Raw genomic sequence first — 18,996 nt, 5'->3', positions numbered from 1 at the left:
GGGACATCTACCACCCAGAAGTAGTTGATTTTCTTCATTCTTTCCTTTTTTCCTTCCTATGTAACTTTCTTTCTTCCTTTTTTCTTTCCTCCTCTGATGTGGGAGTCCCCTCTGTGTGCTGTAATTACCATTAATGAATAAAGAAACTGCCTTGGCCTGTTGATAGCCCAGAACTTAGATAGGTGAGGAGGACTTGGACTGAGTGCTGGGAGAAAGGGCAGGGTCAGAGATGCCATGATCTGCCACCAGAGATAGATGTGCTGAAACTTTGCTGGTAGGCCACGACCTCATGGTGATACACAGATTAATAAAAATAGGTTAAATTAAGATGTAAGAGTTAGCCAATAAGACACTAGAGCTAAGGGGCCAAGCAGTGATTTAATGAATACTGTTTGTGTGTGATTATTTCAGTTCTGGGCAGCTGGGACAAACAAGCGGTTCCTCCAACACTCCTCTCTCCCTCTCTTTCTTTTGTCCCTTCCTTCTTCCTTTCCCCTCTACTCCCTCTTTTCTCATTTTACACTTTGAGATAGATTTTCATATATTCCAAGTTGACCTTGAACTCTGCATGCAACTGAGACCATGGCCTTGAATCCTAATCCTCCTGTCTTTGCCTCTCAAGTGCTAGGGTTATGTTTGTACACTACTATGTCCAGTTTATGATTTGTTCATTAGGAAATAATTTTGTAATATAACACTAGATGTAATATAGATGTTCAAGATATATTCAGTTCACAAATGTGACTCCAAAATAACTTTAGTGGCTTTGAATTATACGATAAAAACCTGGGCATAGTGGTACACACTGCAATCTCAGTACTTGGAAGACTAGGGCAAGATTATAGCACCTTTCCCTGTCTATCCTACACTTAATAGCAAGATCTTATATAAGATAGACCTGAATGAAGTAAAACCTAAAACTTGGTCATGCTTAAAAATGAAACAAAATCATATTACTTCTATAGCAAGTCTTAATCTGTCCCTCCAGCCAGTTCTGAAATAATGACATAGAGACTTCTTTGATCCAGTTGATTGGAAAACCTTTCCCCAACCCTTTACTCTGAGGTAGTGTCTGTCTGAGGTGTGTTTCTAATAAACAGCAGAATGTTGGATCCTGTTTTCATATCCATTCTCTTAACCTGTGCCATTTTATAGGTGAATTGTGTCCATTGATATTAAGTGATATTAATGACCAGTGGTTGCTAACTCCAGTTACTTTTCCTGGTGGTAGTGTTTGTGTGTTTCCTTCTTTGAGTTGTGCTGGTGGAGGGTTTTCAGATGCCTGTGTTATTATGGGTGTTGTTGGCTTCCTTGGTTTGTGGTTTTCCTTCTAGTATTTTCTGTAAGGCTGGGTTTGTGGCTACATATTGTTTAAATCTGTTTTTGTCCTGGAATACCTTGTTTTCTCCATCAATAGCGAATACAAGCTTTGCTGGGTATAGTAGTATCCATGTTCTCTTAGTGTCTGCAGCACATCTATCCAAGACCTTCTGGCTTTCATGGTTTCCATTGAGAAGTCAGGTGTAATTCTGATAGGTTTCCCTTTATATGTTACTTGACCTTTTTCCCTTGCAGATCTTAATATTCGTTCTTTATTCTGTATGTTTTTTGTTTTGATTATTGTATGGCAAGGGGATTTTTTTTATCCAGTCTATTTGGTGTTCTGTATGCTTGTTGTACCTTCACAGGAATACCCTCCTTTAGGTTGGGAAAGTTTTCTTATATAATTTTGTTGAGTATATTTTCTAGGCCTTTGAGCTGTAATTCTTCTCTTTCTTCTACCCCTATTATTTTTAGGTTTGGTCTTTTCATGGTGTCCCAGATTTCCTGCATGTTTTGTGTTAAGAATTTGTTGGATTTATTATTTTCTTTAATCGAGTTTATTTCCTCTATAGTATCTTTGGTGTCTGAGATTCTTTCTTCTATCTCTTGTATTCTGTTGGTTATACTTACTTCTGTAGTTCTTGTTCATTAACTCAGATTTTCCATATCAAGCCTTCCCTCTGTTTGTGTTTGTTTTACTACCTCCATTTCATTTTTCAAGTTTTGAACTGTTTCTATTACCTTATTTATTTCTTTTTCTTGGTTTTCTTGGATATCTTTGAGAGATTTATTCATTTATTCTACCTTTTGTTTGTTTTCTTTGTTTCTTTAAAGCAGTTTTTACCTCCTGTTTAAGGTCCTCTATTATTTTCATAATGTTACATTTAAAGTAGATTTCTTCTACTTCCTCTGGAATAGGGTACTCAAGTCTTCTTGTTGCATGATCCCTGGATTCTGGTGTTGTCATGTTGCCTTTGAAGTTGTTGGAGGAATTATTGCATTGGCACCTGCTCATCTCTTCCTTCAAATGCAACCAGGAGAGTCTTGGCATCTTGGTCCAATGTATTCTGTGACTGACTCTCTGGGTGGATCTCAGTGCAGGAGCAGGAACTGTTCCTGGACCAAGGACTTTGCAGACAATAGGGCAGGCTTGTGGAAAGCAGTGTCATGTGGAACAAAGTAGCCCCTGCAGCAATATCTGGAGGGGCCCTGTGCTCTGTTCCCAAATCATCCACCCCAGGATGGCATACCCTCACCCATCTGAATGGATCTCCTCAGCACAGGAGCAGGGACTCCTGGAAGTCCAAGGACCCCACAGACAAAAGGTCAAACTTAGAGGGAAGGCAGGGTCATGTGGAACAAAGAAGCCCCTGCAGCAGGAGCTGGAGGTGCCCTGCACTCCCTTCTGGGGACCTTCTGGCCAGGTGGTCACACACTCACCCCTCTTGGTGGATAGGCTCAGTGCCTATCAAGAACTGTTCCTGGGCCAAGGACCTCACAGACAATAGGGCAGTCTTGGGGGAGGCAGGGTCATGTGGAACAAAGAAGCCCCTGCAGCAGGAGCTGGAGGGGCCCTGTTGAGACTTCTTATTAATTGTGAAACCTCGGCCTTAGCTTAGGCTTGTCCCACTAGCACTTATAACTGGAACTATACCATTCATATTAATCTAGGTTCTGTCACATTTTATTACCTTTCTTCAATGTTACATCTTTTTTTTCCTCCTTAATTCTGGTTAGTGAGTCTGACTTTCTTCTTTCCAGAGTCTGCTCTGTCCCAAGAGTCCCACACAACCTCTTCCTGCCTAGATATTGGCCTTTCATTTCTTCCAATCAGAAGATACTTTGGCAAAGATATATGTCACAGTGTAAAAAATATATGTTCTAACATTCTTAGTTCTTAAAAAATGTTTTCAGAGCTACAAAAAAATTTATTTGCAAAATAATTGATAAAGTATGCCTTTGATTGATAAGTTAACGATAGGGACAGATGATGACACCGGCTACAGGACATTCATCAAGTCTGGCTTCTTTCTTTTCCCACATAACAAGAGACTGGATTCTCCTCACTGCTAATTTCTTTTTCCTCTGAAGATAAATCTTTGGTCACCTGCAAATGCTTCTCACTTGTATTTACTTTGGTCTGAAGATTCACCTTTTTGCTGACTCTTAGATTTTGTTTCCACTTTTGCAAGGATAGGGTGAGAAGCTGATGACTTCCTTTTGGTTGAATCTTTCAGATGCTTTTACTGAGCTTGCTTTGACCTCCTCAGTGGGTGTCTGCTGCTAAGGGTGCACAGAGAGGTTTCAATAAACTGGACTGCACATCACTCCTACAGCAGCCACCACAGGCAAACCTTTCTTATCTGCCTGTTTCCCTTGCTGATCTCATGAGACGGTGGTGGTTCTCTCATTCCCAGGGGTCATCAGACAGGCCACTATTGTCTGCATCCACCAAAATTGTAAATGTGGTTGTGATCAGATACTTGATTTTGGAGCTGCTGGGCCACCACCAACTGCTTCTTTGACACCAGGGCCCCATGTGATGTGATTTGTTCTGTAGTGGTGTCCTTTCTGGAAGCCTTTCAGGTTTTCTAATGTGACCTCAGCCCAGATCTCAGGAGTTTACATCTGCCACACTATTACTATGAGCCAGGCTGCAGAGTGAGGCAATCACTCTCTCCCACATCCAGTTGCCAAGCTCCAGGAAAGAAGAGTTGTTCTAAGTCCATGTTGTTCTTAGACTATGAAGGTAAAGACACAGTGTGGCCTTAGCTGCAGGTTACCAAGTGTTCACATCTCATAAGAAAACTCATAGCTACTATCTCTGCTCTCTATTTCAACCTTTGAGACTTTTGTATAAGCCAAGGGCAATGGAGATTGCTTGTAGTCCCAGCACTAGGGAGATTTAGGCAGAAGGATTATGAATTGGAGGTCAGTCTGAGCTATGGAGTGAGCTATGCTCAAACCAAAGCAATCTCAATCAAAATGAAAAAAGGCCCTACCATCTAACTATACAACTATAAAGAAGAGTTAAGAACAATAACTAACAAACAAAGTCACCATTGTAACTTTAATCCAACACAGATTCTTTAAATTTTTTAAAGATTCTTCCAGGTTGTTTACACATGGTCTTTTTCCTCATGGAGTTAAAGTTTATAGTAAGCTTTGTACTTTAAATCTATACTGAGACTGATCAGTGGTGAAGCAGGAAGCCACATGTGTGGATTGGTGGGCAGTGAGGAAGTCAGAGGTGCTCATTTCCTGACCAGGGCTTACCAGCAATATCAGAAGTCAAGGGTCAAGCCCATCATGGCAGATCCCTCTGAGGTATAGTAGACCTCATGTAAGGTCTCCTCAATTTCAGACTCCACAGCACCCTGCGGCTAATGCCCTATTTCCCTTGACTGAGGACAATGGGGACATTATGTCTTAGATCAGAGCAGGCCACTTAGAAGTGGACATAACTCAGGCATTATTCTTCTGAAAGGCTAGAAGTCACTGTTTCATCTTTGAGGGAGATGACAGTTGTATTAGGGTGGCTCAGAAACAGTTCTAGAGCCATATCCACACTTCAGTTCTTGAGGACATAGTCCCACCAATGGCTAGTTCTGCCTGGCATTTGGTCCATAAATAGCTGGTACTCCCCTGTTGTGACTGCTGCAGTCACACACAACTTCCAGGGACTTCTGAGGTCAGCCTTTCCTCTAGCTGCAGGTGTAATACTGGGAGGATGATGACAGTGGATCAGGTGTTGAGGAAACAAGCTCTCAACAGCCATCTCTGAGCTAGACACAGGAATTTGCTATGACGTGTGGCAGAGATGCAGTGACTAAGGCATTGGGATTTGTGAAAAGATGAGATGAGGACAAGGAGAGAGATGAGGAGAAGGACAGTGGAGGAAAACAGCAGAGCAGTGCAATTTGTTCTGGATGTAAAACCTTATGGTACACTCATGTGTATGCGAGATAATATTCAGTAATCCACAGTCACACATCCTGTGACAGGAAACCAGTGGTCAAGATTGTTAACTTGGCCCGAGAGTATCCACAAACAGATCTTTATTTAGCTTAGAGAGGGTCTAGGTTTGGATGAGGAACTGACTCAGTTTAGAGCACAGAGTGGAGTCTCATAGCTGCTTAAGGTCACATCTTTATTGCAGTGCATTACAGGGAAAACTCAGTAACCAGAGCCTTAATTGTCTTGCCCTGAGATCCTCTTAGGGGTAGACTGGGACAGACTGGGTACAGGCTCAGGGCAGGTTGAGGACTGACTGGAAGCAAACTGGAGGCAGACTGGGACAGACTGGAGACAGTATGGGGATATGCTTGGGACAGGGTAGGGGCAGTCTGGAGACAGGCTGGGTACAGTTGGGTTACAAGTAGGGACAGACTGGAGACAGTATGGGAAAAGGTTGGTATAGGCTGAGGGTAGGCTGGGACAGGCTAGGACAGACTGGGGACTGGATTTTAGATCCTAAGCGGAGCCAGAAGAGGTCTGACTTGGACACCCTGATTCAGGTTGGCAGTGCTTTTCAGGTATATAATCTTTTATTCCCTTTTTTTTCTGGAAGCACCAATTTATTTATTTTTATTTCATTTTATTAGTTTAAAAAGTTACCAATCCAAATTCCCACTCCCTCCCCTCCTCCCACTCCCTCCACATACCCTTCCACCTCAACCCCTCCAATCCTAAGAGAGGGCAATTCACCCACCCTGTGGAAAATCCAAGGCCCTCCCTACTACATCAAGGTTGAGCAAGGTATACATCCAAAGAGAATAGGATCCCAAGAAGCCGGTAATGCAGTAGAGACAAATCATTATCAGTGGCCCCTCAGTCTGCCCCAGCTGTCAAGCACATTCAGAGGGACTAGTTTGTTCCCATGCTGTTCACTCCCAGCCCAATTGGAGTTGGTGAGCTACCATTAGCTCAGGCAACCTGTCTCAGTGGATGAACCACTCATGGTCTTGTCTTGCTTGCTCATACTCTCACTCCTTCCACTTTTTAACTAGATTTGGGAGCTCAGTCCAGTGCTCCGATGTACGTCTTTGTCTCTGTTTCTGTCTGTTGTTGGACAAAGGTTCTATGGTGATATTTAAGATAATCATCAGTCTGACTACAGGGAAAAACCAGTTCAGACACCCTCTATTCTATTGCTTAGGGTCTTAGTAGGGGTCATATTTGTGGATTGCTGGGCATTTTTCTAGAGCCAGGTTTCTTGCTAACCCCATAATGGCTCCCTCAATTAAGATATCTCTTTCCTTGTTTTCATATCTGTTCTTCCTCTATCTCGACTATTCCATTCGCTCAAGTTCTCCTCAACCCTCGCCTTCTCCCCTTCCTCCTACCCCCTGCCCCCATGCTCCCAAATTTTGTCCAAAGATCTTGTCTGTTTCCAATTTCGAGGTGAGTCTCTATTTCTTGAGTTCTTTATATATTTTGGAGATCAGGCCTTTGTCTGATGTGGGGTTGGTGAAGATCTTTTCCCATTCAGTAGGCTGCCTTTTTGTCTTATTGACTATGCCCTTTGCTTTACAGAAGCTTCTCAGTTTCAGGAGGTCTCATTTATTTATTGTTGCTCTCAGGGTCTGTGCTACTGGAGTTATATTTAGGAAATAGTCTCTTATGCCAATGCATTGAAGGCTACTTCCCACTTCTTCTCTATCAGGTTCAGTGTGGTCGAATTTATATTGAGGTCTTTAATCCATTTGGACTTGAGTTTTGTGCATGGCAAAGATATGGATCTATTTTCATTCTTCTACAGGTTGACATCCAGTTATGCCAGCACCATTTGTTGAAGATGCTTTCTTTTTTCCGTTGTATAATTTTAGCTTCTTTGTCAAAAATCAGGTGTTCATAGGTGTGTGGATTAATATTCAGGTCTTCAATTCTATTCCATTGGTCAACATCTCTGTTTTTATGCCAATACCAAGCTGTTTTCATTACTGTAGCTCTGTAATAGAGATTGATGTCAGGGATGGTAATGCCTCTGGAAGTTCTGTTCTTGTACAAGATTGTTTTGGCTATCCTGGGATTTTTTTCCACATGAAGTTGATTATTGTTCTTTCAAGGTCTATGAAGAATTGTGCTGGGATTTTGATGGGGACTGCATTGAATCTATAGATTGCTTTTGGTAGGACTGTCATTTTTACTATGTTGATCCTTCCTATCCAAGAGCATAGGAGAGCTTTCCATTTTCTGGTATCTTCTTCAATTTCTTAAGACTTAAAGTTCTTGTCAAATAGGTCTTTCATTTCCTTGGTTAGTGTTACCCCAAGATATTTTATGTTATTTGTGGCTATTGTAAAAGGTGATATTTCTCTGATTTCTCTCTCCAATTCTTTATCTTTGTATATAGGAGAGCTGCTGATTTTTTAGTTGATCTTGAATCCTTCTACATCACTGAAGATATTTATCAGCTCTAGGATTTCTCTGGTAGAGTTTTGGGGGTCACTTATGTACACTATCCTATCATCTGCAAATAATAAAAGTTTGACTTCTTCCTTTGCAATTTGGATCCCCTTGATCTCGTTATGTTTTATTATTGCTATTGCTAAAACTTCAAGAACTATGTTGAAGAGTTACGGACAGAGTGAACAGCCTTGTCTTGTTCCTGATTTTAGTGAAATCACGTTGAGTTTCTCTCCATTTAATTTGATGTTAGCTGTCAGCTTGCTGTATATTGCTTTTATTATATTTAGATATGATCCTTATATCCCTCTTTTCTCCAAGACCTTTATCATGAAGGGGTGTTGAATTTTGTCAAATGCTTTTTTAGCATCAAATAAAATGATCATATGTTTTTTCCTTTCAGTTTATTTATATGATGGATTACATTGATAGATTTTCATATGTTGAACCAGCCCTGCATCATTGGGATGAAGCCTACTTGATCATGATGGATAATTTTTTGATGTGTTGTTGGATTCAGTTTGCCGGTATTTTATTGAGAATTTTTGCATCCATGTTCATGAGTAAGATTGGTCTGCAATTCTCTTTCTTGGTTGAGTCTTTGTGTGGGTTTGGTATCAGGGTAACTGTAATCTCATAAAAAGAGCTTGGCAATGACCCTTCTGTTTCTATTATGTAGAACACTTTGAGGAGTACAGGTATTCTGGTAGAATTTTGTATTAAAGCCATATGGCCCTGGTTTTTCGGGTGGGAAGTTTTTGATGGTGGCTTCTATTTCCTCACAGCATATAGGTCTATTTAAATTGTTCACCTGGTCTTGATTTAATTTTGGTATATGTTATCTACCTAAAAAATTGTCCATTTCTTTTACATTTTCCAATTTTGTGGAGTTCAGGTTTTTGTAGTAGGAACTAATGATTCTCTGAATTTCCTCAGTGTCTGATGTTATGCCCCCCTTTTCATTTCTGATTTTGTTAATTTGGATGTTCTCTGTCTTTTGATTAGTTTGGATAAGGGATTGTCAATCTTGTTGATTTTCTCAGAGAACCAGCTCTTTGTTTCATTGATTCTTTGGATTGTTTTCTAGGTTTCTATTTTGTTGATTTCAGCCCTCAATTTGATTATTTCCTGTCTTCTACTCCTTCTGGGTGAGTCTGCTTCTTTTTTTCTAGAGCTTTGAGGTGTGCTGTTTGTCGCTAATGTGAGCTTTCTCTGTTCTCTTTATGTGGGCACTTAGTTCTATGAAATTTCCTCTTAGCACTGTTTTCATAGTGTCCCATAGGTTTGGATATGTTGTGCCTTTATTTTCATTGAATTCAAGAAAGGTTTTAATTTCTTTATTTTTTTTCCTTGACCTAGGAGTTGTTCAGTAGTTGACTGTTCAGTTTCTATGAGTTTGTAGGCTTTCTGGCAGTAGTATTGTTGTTAAATCTAACTTTTCTCCATAGTGATCTGATAAAACACATTTTTTTTTAATTTGTGGATGTTTGCTTTGTTACTGAGAATGTGATCAATTCTAGAGAGGGATTCATGAGGTGTTCAGAAGAAGGTATATTCTTTTTTGTTTGGGTGGAATGTTCTATAGATGTCTGTTAAATCCATTTAATTCATTACATCTGTTAGTTCTCTTATTTCTCTGTTAAGTTTCTGTCTGGTTTACCTGTCCATTGGTGAAAGAGGGGTGCTGAAATCTCCTACTATTAGTGTGTGGGGTTTGATGTGCAATTTAAGTTTTAGTAATGTTTCTTTTACATATGTGGGTGCTTTTATATTAGGGGCATAGATATTTATGATTGAGACTTCATCTTGATGAATTGTTCCTGTTATTAGTATAAAGTGTCCTTCTCTATCTCTTCTGATTGATTTTAGTTTGAAATCAATTTTGTTAGAGATTAGGATAGCCACACCTGCTTGTTTCTTAGGTCCATTTGATTGAACAACATTTTCCCAACCCTTTAATCTGAGGTAGTCCCTGTCTTTGAGGTTGAGGTTTCTTGTAAACAGCAGAATGCTGGATCCTGTTTTTGTATCCAGTTTCTTAGCCTGTGTCTTTTTATAGGTGAATTGAGTCCATTGATATTAAGTGATATTAATGACCAGTGGTTGTTAGCTCCATTTATTTTTTGGTAGTAGTGTTTATGTATTTCCCTTCTTTGGATTATGCTGGTGGGGGTTATCAGATGTCTGTGTTATTGTGGGTGTAGTTAGCTTCCTTGGGTTGAGGTTTTCTTCCTAGTTGTTTCTGTAAGGCTGGGTTTGTGGATACGTAGTGTTTAAATCCATTTTTTGTCATGGAATATCTTATTTTCTTCATCAATTGTGAATGAATAGTAGTCTGGGCTTGCATCCATGGACTCTTAGTGTCTGCAGCACATTGACCCTGGACCTTCTGGCTTTCATGGTTTCCATTGAGAAGTCAGGTGTAATTCTGATAGGTTTACCTTTATATGTAACTTAACCTTTTTCTTTTGCAACTCTCAATATTCTTTCTTTATTCTGTATGTTTTGTGTTTTGATTATTATATGGCAAGGGGATTTTTTTATCCAGTCTAATAGGTGTTCTGTAAGCTTCTTGTACCTTCATAGGGATATCCTTCTTTAGATTGGGAAAGTTTTCTTCTATAATTTTGTTAAAAATATTTTCTGTGCCTTTGAGCTGAAGTTCTTCTCCTTTTCTACTCCTATTATTCTTAGGTTTGGTCTTTTCATGGTGTCTCAGATTTCCTGAATATTTTGTGTTAAGAGTTTGTTGGATTTAATGTTTTCTTTGACCAATGAGTCTCTTTCCTCTATAATATCTTCAGTGCCGGAGATTCTTTCTTATATCTCTTGTATTCTGTTGGTTATACTTATCTCTGTAGTTCCTGTTCATTTACCCAGATTTTCCATATCCAGAACTCCCTCAATTTGTGTTTTTTTATTTATTACCTTTATTTCAGTCTTCAAGTCTTGCACTGTTTCCTTCACCTGTTTGATAGTTTTTTCTTGATTTTCTTGGGTTTCTTTGAGAAATATATTAATTTCTTCCAGCTTTTTGTTTGTCCTCTCTTCCATTTCCTTAAGGGAGTTTTTCACTTACTCTTTAAAGGTCTCCATAATTTTCATAAAGTTATGTTTAAAGTCATTTTCTTTTACTTCTTCTGGATTAGGATGATCAAGTCTTCCTGTTGTGTGTCCACTGGGTTCTGGAGTTACCATGTTGTTTTTTAGGATGTTGGAGGAATTCTTGCATTGGCACCTACCCATTGCTTCCTTCAAATAAGGCTGACAGTGTCTTGGCGTCTTGGTCCAATCCTTGCTGTGGCTGTCTCTTAGGTCCACTCAGTATTGGAGCAGACTGTGTAGGAGGGTTCCATGGAACTCACAGGGAACAGGCAGGTTGTGGGTAGGGTAGGTTGAGGGCTAGCAGGAAAACTCTCTGCTGGCGGCTCTTATGTCCACTAAGTATTGGACCAGGTTCTGTAGTAGGGTTCCATGAGCTCATAGGGAACAGGCAGGTTGATGGCAATGTGGGTAGAGGTGCTAGCAGGAAAACTTGAGGGAATCTGGGGAGGAGCCTCTGGTTTTCCTTCCACATGGAGGACCTAGAGAGTGGGGTGTCTGGTTGTCCAGCCACAGGACCGCCGCTGACTCACCTCTTAGGTCCACTCAGTATTGGAGCGGGCTCTGTAGCAGGATTCCACAGAGCTCGCAGGGCCAGCTATATGATTTTATAACTTCATTAACCCAGGGCAAATATAGGGAGATTTGAGTGAAGACTGCTGGGGACTTTGTATCTCCACATCCGTAAGATATGATACCATGGGCCATCCCAGCACACAGTGAGGTCCCCCAAAGGCTCCCTGTTGATTAGAAAAAGGTGAGCAGAAATCACCTTTCCCCAACTACAGACCCCTCACCATAGCTAATCCCAGAGTGTGACTCCCTGGGATTACTTCCGGCTCCCTGTGACCCATGAGTTAGGGATTGAATTTTTTCTTCTGTCTTGACCCAATACTTAGATTGTCTCACTTCACTCTCTTCTTTTCTCTTCTGGAACCCTGTGGGAAGGTTGCAAGCAGGGCTTGGGCATGGGAATGAAGCCTAGCGGGAGAATTGCAGTTCCCAGAGAACTAGCAGCCTAAGAACACAGGTGTTAGTCACTGCAGTGGAGATCTGCTTGGCCCACTTCCTTCTCTGACACTGTCTACTGATGTGGGGAGGAAGGTTGGTGGTTACTCTCGTTGTGTGCTAGTTTTATGTTTCCTGGACTGCCCACACAGACCTGGACATCATCATTGTAATTCAGGTAATAATACTGTAAATAATACGTAAATTACAGGCCTCTATTCCTGTGATCACAGTTTAACTGACAAGGGCTCTGTCAATCTAGTTCATCCTGAGCCAGCAGCCACACACATATTTCCAGGTTTAAAAAAAGTCATGTGAACTAGACAGGGGAATTGTAGCCACAGCAGGACTCATCTTAGCTTTCCTCTGAAGCTGTGGGGGAAAGGAAAGAAGACACTGTTACTCAGAGAAGGATGCTGTCTTAGACATGGGTTCATACCCCCTGGAGTGGTAAGGACATGGAATTCAGAGATGGGTTCTGAGAAAATGGGTTAAACAAGAGGCAATTAGAAGGCCTGAGTCAGGAGGAGAGTAAAGAAGGGAGAATTTCAAAGGGGAAAATAAATAATGGCACCTTTAGCAACATGATGTCATGGAGTTTGGTATTGAGGTTATAATGTAGGTAAATGATTTGTTTTTTAACTTTTATCTTCTCCTGTATAAATTCTGTTATGCTTACATCATGAGCCCCAAGAGTGACAGTAATTTCTCTGTCGAGAGAGAAAAGAAGCAGTCAAAAGTGCTGTTCTCATGAGGACTCGTTCTGAGCCAAGGGACACCAGGCCTTCTCTATTCCAGGCCAGAGCCACTTGAGACCCCAATTATACTTGAGATGGAGCTCCCAGGACCACTGCCTTCCCAGAAGCAATGAGCTCAGAAAACCACAGCACTGAGAGCTGCACCCCCTTCCAGTATTTGGATTGAACCCACGGCTTTGAATGTGATACAAGTGCTCTATTATTGTTATACCCCTGCTGTGGGAAGTCTTATAGCCTGTGGTTACCTGCCCACTGGGGAGTGACCTCTCATACTATATAAGCCAGAAAAAGAGAGCGCATACATGTGCTACATTGGCTTTAAAAAAGGGGAAAATTGGATGGGATAATAGATTAGTATGAGCTTACTCACACTAATAATAGTGAGTAATAGAGTGAATAATTGTGAATTATTATTTATAGGCAATTACATTGGTATAAATTTGTATATATTGATACAAAGTTAAATTATATTGAATATTGTGTGCATACATGCTTTTACCTCTGCTTAAGACATTTTTTACATAATGATATATATTTATAATATTGCAATATACAGTTCTACCTCTGATCAAGATACTTATACATTGTTTATATTTTGAGGTCATTGTCCTCATTTATTGCACAGTTGTTTATTGTATAATATTCTAATATGAAGTCTTAGTCTTTAAGTTATATAGGTATTAAGAATTATAGACCAATAATCATCTACGTTTATCATACTTATAGTTAGACTAATCAGGTTCTTTATATACATAGAGGTTATATTCTACATAAATAGGCAATCTTCAGCTACTTCAAAGAGCTGTAGAATATGGCATTTAAATAACTTAGGGTTCTGTTGAAGTGAGACACAATTGCTCCTGGCAGCATCGATCTATTCCCAAGAAAATGTTGAGCACCAAAGACACTCCACTTGGAGCTTGTTTTCTTCTTGGCAAAACTGGCCTTTGGGCAAAGAAATGCCCATGCCTCAACCACTGACAAGATATGTGGTGTCCAGAAATGAACAGGTAGGACTGTCAAATCTTGCTAAGACTAGGTAAGAAAGTTTTGAAATTTTTCCTGCCTCTGAAAATGATCTATCAGTTATTCTTGGCCTTAGCCTAAGTTGGTTGCTTCAACGTTGCAAATGAGACTTTGGGTTATTGCCCAGGAAGCCAGTTGTCTCTGTCATTTGTTGCACATTTTGGAAGTTGCTTGATTGCACTTCATGCTTAATATTATTTCCCTTCTCAGATCTTTGATGGGGTTGAATACTAGATAGTTGTAGTTAGTTTCCTCTCATGACTTGGCCAAGCTATTTATTATACAAGACTTAATCTAGTTAGGATAGGATAATTATTGAATATATTTCTTCTTAATGTATATAATTTTGTATTAGGTCCAGAACTCTTTTATTTAAATAAACGGGGAGGTGCTGTAGAATGTCTTACAGCCAGTGGTTACCTGCCCACTGGGGTGTCGCCTCTTATACTATACAGTCTAGTCCATGACTGAGAGCTCTGGTTACACCAGGACAGGAGGAAAGTAGCAGTTTGTCCTGACTGGTGCCGTCCTCAAAGCTCTGTCCTCTGAAAATGAAGATGACAAAGTAAATTGTCTAATGAATGCCTTTGTGTTCCCTTTGTCTTCCCATTATAAGTAGGAGTCTGTCTGTAGATGAGCAGGACTGGGAACTTTCCTTGGGGCCCTGCCCCTTTGTGACTCTGGTTCATGCATTTCTCCACACAAAGAGAAGTCACTTACCTTCCTTTACAGTGTGCAACCATCATAACAAATTCTTCACTTACGAGAAACCCTCCCCAGCTGGGAGTGTAGCCTCTGTCAGTGAGGACCTCCAGATAAGCCATGTAAGGGCAGGAGTGTGGTTTTGACTCTACACCACCAATAATCTCCTCTGGAACAAAGAACACCGAGTCCCTAGTCACAAACTTGCAAGACACCCTAACATAGTGCTGGCAGAGGAAATGAGACTACAGCTGAGTGACTGCTCCCCATCCAGCCCTATCTCCCATGGGTTCAGGCCACTGCAGGCATCTTTTGATCTTTCTTCCCTGTTGATCTTCCTCTCCAGCCCCCCATCCACCATCATCCTACATTTCAGAACATAATTGTCATTCATGTTGCTGATGACAGTTCATTTAGACAGTTTTTCACTCCCTTTTCTATCTTCCTCAATGCTAAAGAAAGGTCAGAAAAGAGCAGCCTACCAAAACAACAAGTATTTTTGTTCGTGGTTTTATTTATTTTTATTTGTTTTTATTGAGTTATATGTTTTCTGTTTCCCATCCTTCCTCTCCTCTCCCATTCTCCCCTGACCCTCACATTCCCAATTTACTCAGGAGATCTTGTCTTTTTCTTCTTCCTTTGTTGATCCTTATGTGTCTCTCCTAGGGTACTCTTTGTTGTCTAGGTTCCTTTAAGTTATATGTTGAGCACCGAAGTTAATAATGAAGTTGTGAGCTTTAAGCTGGTTTTTTCTTTGTTTTATGTCAAAAAGCCACTTATGAGTGAGTACATACTTTGTCTTCCTGGCTCTGGGTTACCTCATTCAATATGGTTTTTTCTAGATCCATCTGTTCGCCTGAAAATATCAAGTTGTCATTTTTTACTGCTATGTAGTACTCCATTGTGTAAATGGTAAGTGTACCACATTTTCTTCATCCATTATTCAGTTGAAGGGCATCTAGGCTATTTCCATGTTTGGGCTATTATAAATATTGCTGCTATGAACATATTATTTTGATGAGATTATGTGAAGGGAGTTCATTTTTCATTCCCACTTCACTTAAGAGGTTTCCCCAGGATGGCACTTAAAAGTTCCTGTCTATCAGAGGACAGGGAGAGAGATAAAACACACTATCTCCACTTCCAAAAGCCAAAGGGAGGAGTAGGGCCTGCATTTTCCCACTACTTGATCCCTACTTTTATAGTTCCAAAGTAGGAGAAAGGGAAGGTTGAAAACCACTGAGCAGGCCTGGTCAAGCTTTATCTTCCTAATCATAAATTTTCATGATTCTGTTCTCTGCTGGTGTTGAATCTGTGACCAGATCCTGAGAGTCGTGGATGCCATGATGATGTGCCTACTTCACCCTCCAAAGCTGATCCTCAGAGGCAGGACAGCAACACAAAGGCTGGGGGACCTGTTCAGGGATCATGAACCTATCCTTATAAACAGCCAGGTGTTATTGTCAGCTTTGAGGTCCATGCAACATGTGTGAAAAGACTCACCTCTGTCGCTGTAGCACAAACACACTCATCTGTAGTGTGTGAAACATGGGTGTGAGTTGTACATTTTATTTACAAAAACTGGTGGTAGACTGATTGAGCCTGATGGCCATCATTAGTGTAGACAATGCGGAGGGCATCAGGAATTTATTCTAATAAGAAGCAGGTGATAGAAAGTGGTTGAGAGAGTAGAATGAATGGAAAGACCATGTTGGATACACAACATACCAGTCATCCTTATATAGACAAAAACACCGTTCAGAGCCCTTTATTTTCTTTGCCTATGTTCTTGAGTACTTAGACACATGAGCTAATCACTTTTACACTTTTATGATCTGTGGTTATAATGCTTGGTCATGCAAAGCCTTGTCTTGCCCCACTTACAGTAATGAGGAAGTGGAAGCAGTCAGCTGATGAATAGACAATAAAGATGTACATATCAGAAAAGTGAAATTTGTAGAAAAATGGATGGAATTTGGAATTTTTTTCTGAGTGAGCTAACCCAGGCCTCAAAGGACCAAAACTGTATATTCTTTTTCATATGAGGAGTCTAGATCTGCAGATGTTTGGTTTTCCATATCTAACATGGAGTAACTGTAGAAGCCAGGAAAACCTGAAATAATTTAGGGGAGAATTTACCTTAAAGGAGGTCTTAAAGAAGGGAAATATTGAACGTTTTATGCTGGAAGAGAGGCAGGGGATAGGAGTTATAGGTTTGGGTTGGAAGGAAGAACTAACTGAGATAAAGAAAGTATAAAGAAACTATGTGGATGTGATCAAACTGGACTCTCTGAATGTGGCTGTCAATGTGGGATGACTGAGAATCCAAGGACAATGGCACTGTGTTTTGATTCTACTGCATGGACTGGCCTTGTGGGAGCCTAGTCTGTTTGGATGCTCACCTTCCTAGACCTGGATGGAGCGGGGAGGACCTTGGACTTCCCATGGGGCAGGGAACCTTGACTGCTCTTGGGACTGGAGTGGGAGGGTGAGGGGAGGTGGGGAGGAGGTGGAAATTTTTAATAAATAAATAAATTTTAAAAAAATAAAAAAGAAACTGTGGAAAACCAGATGTGTCCCCCAGTGTAATAGCAACTTAATTGTTTTGAGAGTACCTAACTGACCTCCAATCAGATTCAAGACCCATACCATGGGCTGCAGAAAACCCATGCCTGGTGCTGTAATCATGGCTAATACCCTACAAAGGATGCAGTAGGCCCATAGGGAGTGCCTTTCTGATGGTTAACTGAACTGCCACAGCAGCAAACTGACTTCCAAATTCCTATGTTTTCCCCCATAGAGAAAAGGGGCTCCCAGCCTTAATCAGAGATGCCTCTCCTTACCATGAATGGTGGTTGAATTCAGAGAATCATTGCTGCCCAAGATGCACAAATAAGTGATTGTTGTGAGTCCACCCCTAGTTAAGAAGCTTATACGACTCCCACTAAGGCTAAGGAAGCATTCTGAAAGAGGGCATGGGAAGTATATAAGAGCTGGAAGGTGGGGTGATGTGCTACAAAAAACCTTTCACTAGACTTGATACAATTATTGCCATCATCAGTTCACACCAACTGTAGTTACCAGGATTGGGCCCACAGGAGACCAGCCCTATCAACAATCAGTCAAGGAAGAGGTAGGGGCTTACAGGGCCCCATTCTTCATCTCTCAGGTACGAGCTATTGATAGATTCTGGGAGAGGAGCAAACCACTGTCTTTAGTGTGTATCCACTGATGAGTCTACCAGGCTCCAATGAATTGTTTCAAACCCGCAGTGACACAGATAGATGGTCATTGTTAATCTCAGGGGTCATAGAACAAAACACATAGATATGAACATGAGAGAGAAAGAGAGATTTGTGAGGAGAGCCTAGGGTGGACAGGGACGTTAGGGAGGTGAGACATTTAGAGAGTGTTCAATTAGCATAGAGTACATGTAAGAAATTGTTTTTAATCAAAAGATCTCTTTCCTTGCTCTCATCTCTGTCCTTCCTCCATTTCAACTATCTCATTCCCTCAAGTTCTCCTCCATCCTCCCCTTCTCCCTTTCTCTTCCCCTTACTTCCTCCCTTCTCTCTCCACCCCCATGCTCCCAATTTTATCAGGCGGTCTATGTCTCCTTCCTAGGTGGATCTATGTATGTTTTTCTTAGGGTTTACCTTGTTACTTAGCTTCTCTAGGATCATGAACTAAAGTTTCAATATCCTTTGCTTTATAGCTAGTATCCACTTATGAGTGAGTACAAACCATGTTCATCTTTCTGGGTCTGGGTTACCTCACTCAGGAAAGTTTTTTTCTAGTTCCAATCCATTTGCCATTATGAGGCTAGGAAGAAACCTAGCACTAGAGAAATTCCCAGGAATCTAAAAGATGATCCCAGCTAAGACCCTAAGCAATAGAAATGAGGGTGCCCAAACTGGCCTTGCCCTGTAGTCAGACTGATGAATAACTTAAACATCACCATAGAACCCTCATCCAGCAACTGATGGAAATAGAGGCAGAGACCCACAGCAGAGCACTGGGCTAAGCCCCCAAGTCCAGTTGAAGAGTGGGAGGAATGAGAATATAAACAAAGAGAACAAAGCCTGATGGAGACACCTACTGAAACAGCCTACCTGAGCAAACGGGAGCTCACAAACACCAGCCTGACTGGGAAGGAAGAAGTATAGAACCAAACCAGTCCCTCTGAATGTGGTTGATAGTTGTATGGCTGGGGAAGACTGAGGGGCCACTGGCAGTGGCACCAGGTTTTATACCTGCTTCTTGTACTGGATTTTTGGGAACCTATTCTCTTTGGATGGATACCTTGTTCGACCAAGATATTGTAGAGAGGGTCTTGGACCTTCCCTGAAGCAATGTGCCTTACCCTCTCTGAATAATGGATGGGAGATGTAGTGGAAGGGTAGGGAGAGGGAATGGGAGGAGGGTAGATAGTGGGAACTGGGATTAGTATGCAAAATAAAAAAGATAGCATGTTTCCTTTTTTAAAAAAATTAAAAAGAAATGTAAAGACAGACAATAAAATAAATGGTCTGTACTAACAAAAAATGAAATGTCAAATGATTCTACATCTAAGTTGGTTAAGGTACAAATTATTTCAGATTGCCTAGCATATTATAACTGCATGAACACCCAATTTAGGCACAGGTTGTAAAAAAATAGTTCTATGCTT

General features: G+C 40.8%; 1 pseudogene; it reads right to left on the bottom strand.

Moving 5' to 3' along the window:
- Window positions 1-11,379: 11,379 nt before the first annotated feature.
- On the bottom strand, window positions 11,380-17,015 carry LOC119799827 (annotated as a pseudogene).
- Between the last annotated feature and the right edge of the window lie 1,981 nt (window positions 17,016-18,996).

The sequence above is a fragment of the Arvicola amphibius genome, chromosome 13 (genome assembly GCF_903992535.2).
Source record: "Arvicola amphibius chromosome 13, mArvAmp1.2, whole genome shotgun sequence".
Classification (NCBI taxonomy): domain Eukaryota; kingdom Metazoa; phylum Chordata; class Mammalia; order Rodentia; family Cricetidae; genus Arvicola; species Arvicola amphibius.
Note: the sequence above shows the minus strand (reverse complement) of the source record. Positions and strands in the feature narration are given on the sequence as shown.